Source organism: Quercus lobata, chromosome 11, assembly GCF_001633185.2.
Source record: "Quercus lobata isolate SW786 chromosome 11, ValleyOak3.0 Primary Assembly, whole genome shotgun sequence".
Classification (NCBI taxonomy): Eukaryota; Viridiplantae; Streptophyta; class Magnoliopsida; order Fagales; family Fagaceae; genus Quercus; species Quercus lobata.
The window spans coordinates 49,437,520-49,446,660 of NC_044914.1; the positions used below are offsets into that span (position 1 = coordinate 49,437,520).

A 9,141-nucleotide genomic window follows, 5' to 3' on the forward strand; every position below is an offset into this window, starting at 1 on the left:
AGAGGATAAAAATTTTGATAAAAAATGTTAACAAAAAATTCTATATGATTTTTACGAACCAAAATACTGATGTCCTTTCGACGTTGCCAATGCTCATGTTCTTCCCACATCGCATGTGAATTAAGTGGAAGAGTTAAAGAGTCAACTTCAAAAGGAACTGTAATTGGAAAATCACCTGCTCCTATTGTTGCTTGTTTCTCTTGCAAAGGTCCAAGAATTTCGATTACTTCAACGCAAATAGTAATCGACGATGCGAACGTCCTAGCCCAATTGTGTTTTTTACTCTGTTTTTTTTTTTTTTTTTTTTCTTCTTTGAATTTCCCTCTAAAATCTGTCATTTTTAGTGTCATTTTCCCGTTCTTTCAATTTTAATCTAAAAGAACGAGGATTGAGCGTTGAGACAAATAAGAAAGCTCCAAGTCTTGGCAGTTTAACCAATAATGACAGAGTTTTCCCCCCCATAAACTTCCAATTGTTTCAGCTACAATGATTCAAATTACACTCTGCAATATACCTAGCCCAACCTCACTACAAAGTTCCAATACTGGTTGTTCACAACTTCAAGATAAAAAGTTCCAACTAATCATGGTTGTTTACAACTCGAAGCACAATCATTTCCTACCCCCACAGCTTTTCATACCCTTTTATATCTTCATGATCATCAGTTTCTTCTTCTCTCAACTAACCAAGTTTTCAAGTGCTATATCCTTCAACTATACTTATTTTAGTGCTAGTAACCCTAACATATCCTACGAGTTATCAGCTTACGCTGAAGGCCAAGTCATCAAGCTCACGACCGACAAGCAAGCGGTTGTAGGTCAAGCTACTGTGGGTCGAGCCACGTATTTCATACCCATGCACCTATGGGACAAGGCATCTGGAAACCTCACAGATTTCACTACCCATTTTACCTTTATCATTAAGTCGCTGAATGAACAAAGATACACAGATGGGCTTGCTTTCTTCCTTGCACCATGCGACAAGCAACTTCCTACGGTGATTAAAGGTGGCGGTTTGGGTCTTGCTTTCGATGACCAGGAAACAACACCAGATGCTAATGATTTTGTTGCAGTGGAGTTTGATATCTATAGCAATAAGGCCTGGGATCAACTTGGGGAGCACGTAGGTATTGATATTAATTCCATGAAATCTGTTGTTACTTTGTCATGGCCTAATAGACTTGCTATTATGGAAGGGCAAATAAATGAAGCTTGGATTTGTTATAATCCTGGTTCTCATAATTTGAGTGTTATCTTCACTGTTTATCATAGAAAAAATAATAAGCAGTACATTGAAAAGCGGTTCCTTTCTCAAATTATTGATTTGAGAAATTCCCTAACTGAATGGGTTACATTTGGATTCTCAGTTGCGACAGAACATACTACAACTTATACCCTTGGTTCACGGGAATTTAGTTCAAGTTGGGAAACTGATGATGACATGATAACCAACCCAGAAGCCCCCAACCAAAGGAAAGAGAAAATATTCTAGTTATTCATGGTGTTTGATGTTGCTGGATTTGTTTTTGCTGGTGGGTTGGTTTTGGTTCTTTTTGTCTTGTGGAAGAGGAATAGGAGGGATAAAGAATATGGTCAGGTCCCGTATGACTACATTGATAAACAGGGGCATAGTTAGAAATTTTTGGTTGGGGGGGCCGAGGTAATATTATCATATTGATTTGCAATTCAAGAAAAATACAAAGTATGACATATATACATATCTTCCTGCATTAGTTGTAGAAAAAAAAACATAAAATCTAACCAAAATTAGACTACATTTACAAGAAATAATATTTATAGAAATTAAATATAACAAAGTCACTATAAGCAACTATAGAATACATAGCAGTTAAACTCAACCAAATTAGACTACTATGGTCAAAAATAAATTCAAAATCAATTTCATTCATCTCAACTAAATTCAAAATCAATTTCATTCCTACTAATATTCTAATACTGTATCCTCTCTCTACTCTCTAATGATAATTCCCACACCACACCAGGACTTTGAATAGCTATGGGACATAGCCTCACTCAAGAAAAAAAAATGTGGGATATGGCTGACATGTCTTAGAGAATGAAAGGAAAAGTCAAAAAGATGAAAAGTAGGAATTTGGGATGGGGCATTTTTATGGCTACGTATTGGAGGAGGGGCCAAGTTTTTCTCATAGGGGGGCCAGCTCTTAAATGAGAAAGTGTGAGACCTATTTCTTCCTACTATTATAGGGGTTTTAAAAAATTTTGGGGGGGCCATGGCCCCCCAAGGCATAACGTGCCTCCGCCCCTGTTGATAAAGATTTTGAAAAAGGAATAGGACCTAAGAAGTTCTCATACAATGAATTGGCTCATGTAACAAATGATTTCAACGATAAAGAAAAGCAATGTCAAGGAGGATTTGGTGGGGTTTATAAATTTTTATTAAGGGACTCACTCCTTTGTCGCTATTAAGAGGGTATCAAAATGGTCCAAACAAGGGATCAAAGAGTACACAATTGAAGTAAAAGTCATTAGTCAATTGAGACATAGGAATTTGATGCAACTCATTGGTTGGTGCCATGAAAGAAGAGAACTTTTACTTATTTACAATGGAAGCTTAGATTCACATCTTTTTAAAAAAGAAAGGGTATTGACATGGGAAGTGAGATATAAAGTTGCTCAAGGTGTGGCCTCATCCATACTTTACTTGCAATAGCATGAAGAATGGAAATAATGTGTATTGCATAGGGATATAAAATCAAGCAATATTATGCTTGATTCAAATTTTGATACTAAACTTGGGGATTTTGGGCTAGCTAGGCTTGTGGACCATGCCAAAGGGTCAAAAACAACTAATTTTGCAGGCACTATGGGCTATATGGCTCCAGAATATTTCAAAACTGATAGGGCTTTCAAGGAATAATGTCTACAGTTTTGAAATTGTTGCACTGGAAATAGCTTGTGGAAGAAAAACATTCAATCCCATGGCCCCTGAAGATCAGGAGGTCATGCTGGATTGGGTTCGGGAGTTCCATGTAAGACGAGTTACTTAAAGCTGTTGACAAAAGACTCTCTGGACATTTTGATGAGGAACAAATGCGACGGTTGCTTATTGTTGGGCTTTGGTGTGCTAATCCGGATTACAAGCTTAGGCCTTCAATAAGGAAAGCAACTGGCGTACTTAATTTTGAAGCTCCCTTACCTGTTCTCCCTGTCCGGGCCAACTTATCTTGCTCAAGCAGTGAATAAATTTATATCTTCGTTTCTGTGTCCTATGATGCTACTGATTATGGGATGACAAAATCGTTAAGCTATAGTTTCAACACCAATTCCTCATCCTTTGCTACTTCTTTGTAAAAATTGTTTTTTTTTTTTTTTTTTTTTTTTTTTTTTTTTTTTTTTTTTTTTTTTTTTTTTTTTTTTTTTTTTTTTTTTTTGTTTTTGTTTTTGGTTATTGAATATATTTTTATAATTACAATATCATCTATTATATGCAAAAAGTTCCAGATTTTTTAAAAAACCACGGTTGCGTTAAGTGGGTATTCTATTTAATGGACTTGGTTTAAGAGCACTCATAGCAGTGGTGCTATATTAATATATTTTAGCTTCTCAAAACACTAAAATCAAGCTGCAGCATTGAAGCTAAATCTATTTTTTTAGCTCCATTGCTACAGTGCACATTTATAGATAGATGTGCACTGTTCATGAGAGCTAAAAAAAATATATATTATTTTATTTTTCCGGTTGATTAAAATATTAACCGTGCCTCTCCCTCTCTCTCTCATTCACTCTCATCTCATCTCTGAAGCTCACTCTCTCAACTCCGGTCTCTCAAGCTCACTCTGTTTACCGCCGCCGGCCCGACCATCGTCAACGTTGCCGCTGCCTTTCTCGTCATGGGTTTCGTGGGTTTCATCGTCGATCCAAGCTCTAGGTTTCTTTGGGTTTCATCGTCAAAGCCATCGCTGCCTTCCTCGTCATGGGTTTCGTGGGTTTTTCCGTTGATCCAAGATTTGGGGTTGTTTTTTTTTTTTTTTTTGGCTGCTGTGGACTGGTGGTGGGTGGTTGTGGCTGAGGAAAAGATTGGAGATTTGGGTTTTTTTTTTTTTTTTTTTTTGCTGTGGATTGGTGGTGGTGGTGGTTGTGGCTGTGGTTGATGGTAGAGGTGGTTGTGGTTGGTGCTGTGGGTTTTTTTGGTATTGTGATATATTATTTTATTGTAGTGGTTATAATATTTTATTGTGATGTTTATATTATTTTATTGTGTTGAAAGCTAAAATAGATCCACTGCTGCAGCATGTGTGTAGGTAAAATGGATAAAGTAACTTTTATTGGTGCTAAATAGCTAAAATTATAGATCCACTGCTGTGGATGCTCTAAGTCCAGTGCATTAAACCATGATTGCGTTAAGTGGGTATTCTATTTAATAGACTTGGTTTAAGTCTAGTGCATCTAGTGCATTGGACCTGGTTAGATGGTGACACTTGTCTAAAAGTGGATATATGTCATCATATTAACGGGTCCAGTATTACTAGACTCTGGACCTAAACCTGACTCCTATTTAATTGCCACATTGTTGTGCAAAGTGGATATACAATATATAGTTAAACGTGTACTGCTTTATCGATTTTTTGAATCAAAATATTAGTTTAATTGTCGGTATTAACTTTTCCTTTATTGCTTACCAATATTTGTTTTGATGGAAATGATGCCTCAATTAAGAGGATTTTGAATTTTGATGGAGAAGATGCAAGTAACGATAGAATAAGGAAAATAAGCATATTAAATCGTATATTATCAATAGATCTGAGGATGCAAAAAAAAAAAAAAAACCTATTTTGCATCATCAAACACTACTTTATCTATTTTATTAACTTATTTTATAACTTACCCTGCATCATAGTTTTTATTTTTACATACGACCCAATAAAATAATATAAACTACCTAATAAAATAATAAAAAGTATTATTCTCTCTCTCTTTTTCCTTCCACTATAAAATGCACATTAAAACTCAAAACGTATACACTACCACTGAGTGGAATTACTGGTAGATTATAAATAGATCACAACATGAATGAGCTCTTAACTTCAAATAGCTTCACTTTAGTCCCCAGACTTGTTTATGCACTTCATGCCTTAAACCTGAAAAAGAATTGGGTAATATTTGAGTGAGCTACCACAGCTTAGTAAGTAATTAATTCCATGGTCCGAATGATTAAGGAAACAGGATTTCTAAACAATATATTGAATTCATGGAACGTGAATATATATACATATATATATATATATATATATTGCATAAACTCAAATTAAATGAAGCTGAACCTGGAAATAAACAAACAAGAAGCTGAAAAATAACAATAGAATCAGATGCAAACAAAAGTAATCAATAGTGTACAGTGTTTCCCCAAAGGTACAACATTTCCAAGATCAAGTTTCAAGAAGATTTGAATAGTTCAAACTACAAACTTATCAAATTAACAGAATGCAAATGATTAATAAGTTCATAATTACTCGTAACATAATCGAATCCCATTAGAGTTCAAAGGTACCAAAGTAACTAAAGGCAATGATAGCTCTCACAATTCATATAGGAATAAATTGAATTCCAAAGGATACAAACCTGATATGGCTCAAGAAAAAAAAATAGGGTTAATATATCAAGGAGCCATCTCATGTTCAGAATTTCAAACTCGAAAGGTTCAAAGTTCACATATGCAATACATATTCCAACAAATCGAAAAGCAATTAATATGTTCATAGAATGATAAAGTCATACAACCGAAATATCCTTACCTCACATTAGGGCAAGGTCCATAGTTCACATAGCCAACTACGCATGGTTTATTATCAAGTGGGTTCCAAAGTCCACATATCCAAATACGGAAATATCCACGATTATTTATCAAGTGGGTCCAAAACAAATATACCACTGGCTAGGTTTCATATTCATATCACAAATGGAGTCAAATAACTGATCGGTAAATTAAAATGAGCTAAAATCCATTCCCAAGATGCGTAGATTACCAAGGTAATTAATAAAAAGAAACATAGAACAATTTGGAGAAGTTTAGCATGTATGAACTTTGTACTTTCTTACACAAGCAAAGCATAAGATAACATATGCAGATTAGAGCCAAACAAAGGGATAATAGCTTAAGAAATAACGAGTCCTCTCCATGAAGTGGAGTACAACTATGCTTTTATTGTTTGAAACATGTCCTAATGATATATATGCGATGTAAGTAGCAAGTAATGCTTGAGATAGTGAATGTTCAATTAGTGTATAAAACACCTTGAACATTTAGACTCCCAATATACAAATTACCAATTCAAGCTTAATATCAAACACTTAATGTGCAAAATATGAACATAAGCTTAAAATAGAATTGATAAACAATCTAAACTAAATAAAATCACATCCACAGCAGAAATTAAATGACAAAGATTAAGGGAAGAAAGATTCAAACACAAGAACAACACAACGATGTGTTATTGAAGAGGAAACCAAAACTCTCGACGTAAAACCTTTCTGCCGCCCTCCAAGTGGTAAATAATCCACTAAAGAATGTAGTTGGGATACATGAACAGTAAAAGACATTCCAAGCCTAATCTACCCAGTTACCTCGCGGCTAGAACTCGCGGCTCAGTCAAGTCGCAAGGCCAAGCCTCCAGCTAGCTCTGTTTTGGAAAAACTGACTCTTCGTATTCCAAACACACACAAATATAAATACCCCTTATACCCACAAAATGTAGAGAGTTTCTAGAGATAATTTTGAGAGAGAAACCTTAGAGAAAAACAAGATTGACTCATCCCCAATCTTCACATAGAGACTCTTCGAATTCCTCTACTCTCAACCTCTCCATTGTTACATCATTGAGAGGTACATTACCAAAATCTTTTCTCACCATACCCATATCTGTGAGAAGGCTGTTTGGTGCTTTGGGAAGCAGTTAAGAAGGGACCAATTTCATATTGGTCGATGCTATGGTTTATAGCAGAATTCGGTAAGCTAAAAAAGAAATAGGTTCAGGGTAACCTCGTTGGAGTAAGAGCTGAGCATTTCTTCACACTCTCTTAAATACTACCCTTACATGATTCCCACCTAAATATAGAGTTACTAATTGCTAAAATACAAGCAAATTTGATACGGAATAAAGCCAACAAGATGGTTGATAAAATTCAACCTTATAGATAGGATTTAACAGGGCTCTGAAAGTAAGATACATGTACAACTTAGTGACTTGCATAGATACAAGGAATACTTAGACTTGGAAAGCTAGTTTGCAATTGACAATGTCTTTGTTAGAAGTATAGTTTGCAAAATTGTCCAAATTGATTAACAGATTTACAAAGCAATATCAATAATATATCAATAAAACAAGATATGCTCAAATTAACTTACAAGCAAAATAGACAAGTACAAAAGCGTATAAAATTAAGGATTAAGTAAAACTTATCGCCGAGACACGGAACTAAATCCACTGTCCTTAAGAAGCGATTTCACCCCCACTGGAATGAATCCGTTGGCGCAAATGACTTAGGCGGTCGCTTTCCAGGATACAATGACAACTTTGTTAATGTGCACTCACAAACAGAGTTTCGAACTTGGCACAAATGCCCAAGAGAAAATTTTCAGCAAAAACAAAGTAGCTAGAGTATCAAAAGTAATATATTTTTTATTTTTAACTAATATCATATATGTAGAATTTTTGATAGTCTTAGAGCTCTAAAAAAAGGAAGTAGTTAAAGATGATTAGAGTGAAAAAAGGAAAGGCAAAAACAAAGGAACTTTTTTTTTTCATTGATGTCACAAGCCGCTATGTATTTTCTGCAAAACATGGGAAGGTGCGGCTGGCTATTTTATAAAGAAATATGAGAAGATTGTGGGTTTTGTTTGCTGCCAAAAATTCCCACGCTAGCCAAGGAAAATTCTAGAGCTTGGACTTGGGCTTTACAACAAAATATCATGGGCTTAAATTTTAAAACATACCCAACAGTCTTCTCAAGAGTACATGGCTTAGACACTCAAAACTAACGAGCTTATCAAGCAAATAGTAAAGTTACGAGGGCTTAACAAATTAAGCCATACAACTTGGCGACTTACGGGGCAAATGAAGGATAGTACAAATCTAGATGCAGTTATGCAAAATACTTGGATTCCAAAGGAACAAAAGGAGCCTATTCAAGTCAAGTTCACAATTCCATTAGGATTTACAACTTGTGTATCAAAGGAAAGCTTAATAAATCATAACAAAAACAATGTTTTGTCATAGATCAAATGACAGCCATAAGGAACCTTTTCCTTGAGTTTAATTCTTGACTTAATACACTCAAATAGGAGAATGCAAGGGTTGGAAAACCACCTAACAGCAATTAAAACATCACAAAATAGAAACCAAGATCAATGATTACAACTATATTTCAAGATGATTGCTTATGAGTACTTGCACCAAATCATTTAGTTTAAGACACAATTTAGGGCTGCCACAAGGCATAAACCATCATATTTGGACTCAAAAAAAGAGTTTATATGAAGCGACAACATGGTTTTGGCTATAACATGAGGATGCAATTAAAACACTAGAGTTATGACCAATACAACTTATGCAGAAATTGTCACAAATTAAGTCTTTAACATGATATTAGGCTGGAATTTACATTAGAACAGCTCAAGATACTCAAGATGTTCAAGAGAAAGAGGTTGAGGCGTTGGTCCATAGAATGCTTCGATTAATAAGAAACCCCAAATCAGATGTAACTCTAGTCAACTTATGCTTATGCAAATGTCGGAAGATGTTAGACGTACACACGCTCACACTTACACTTTCAACCACTCACATTAAAAGATAAAAGGAGGAGAAAAGGGAAAGAGAAAAACACTTGTATTTCTTTTTACTTTCACTCATGGTTATAAATTGTTGGATGCATAGGTATATATGTTACACCATGTAACCTTAAAATCAATTTTATTTATTACATAATTTCAATAAATTCCTCACATTTATTCCATGCTCATTCAATACATAAAACTCTTGCACTTATGAAAGTTTGATTAAAAAAAAACTTATGTTATAGCAACAAAATCAATGCGGGTGGAAAAGTAGCAAAGAATGGTTTACCGTGAGGAATTGTTGTATCTATAGCTTGAATTTTGGTTTTG

At 34.8% G+C, this 9,141-nt stretch overlaps 1 pseudogene; it reads left to right on the top strand.

Moving 5' to 3' along the window:
- The first annotated feature begins 585 nt into the window (after positions 1 to 585).
- LOC115967059 lies at positions 586 to 3,224 on the top strand (annotated as a pseudogene).
- The last annotated feature ends 5,917 nt before the right edge of the window (positions 3,225 to 9,141 follow it).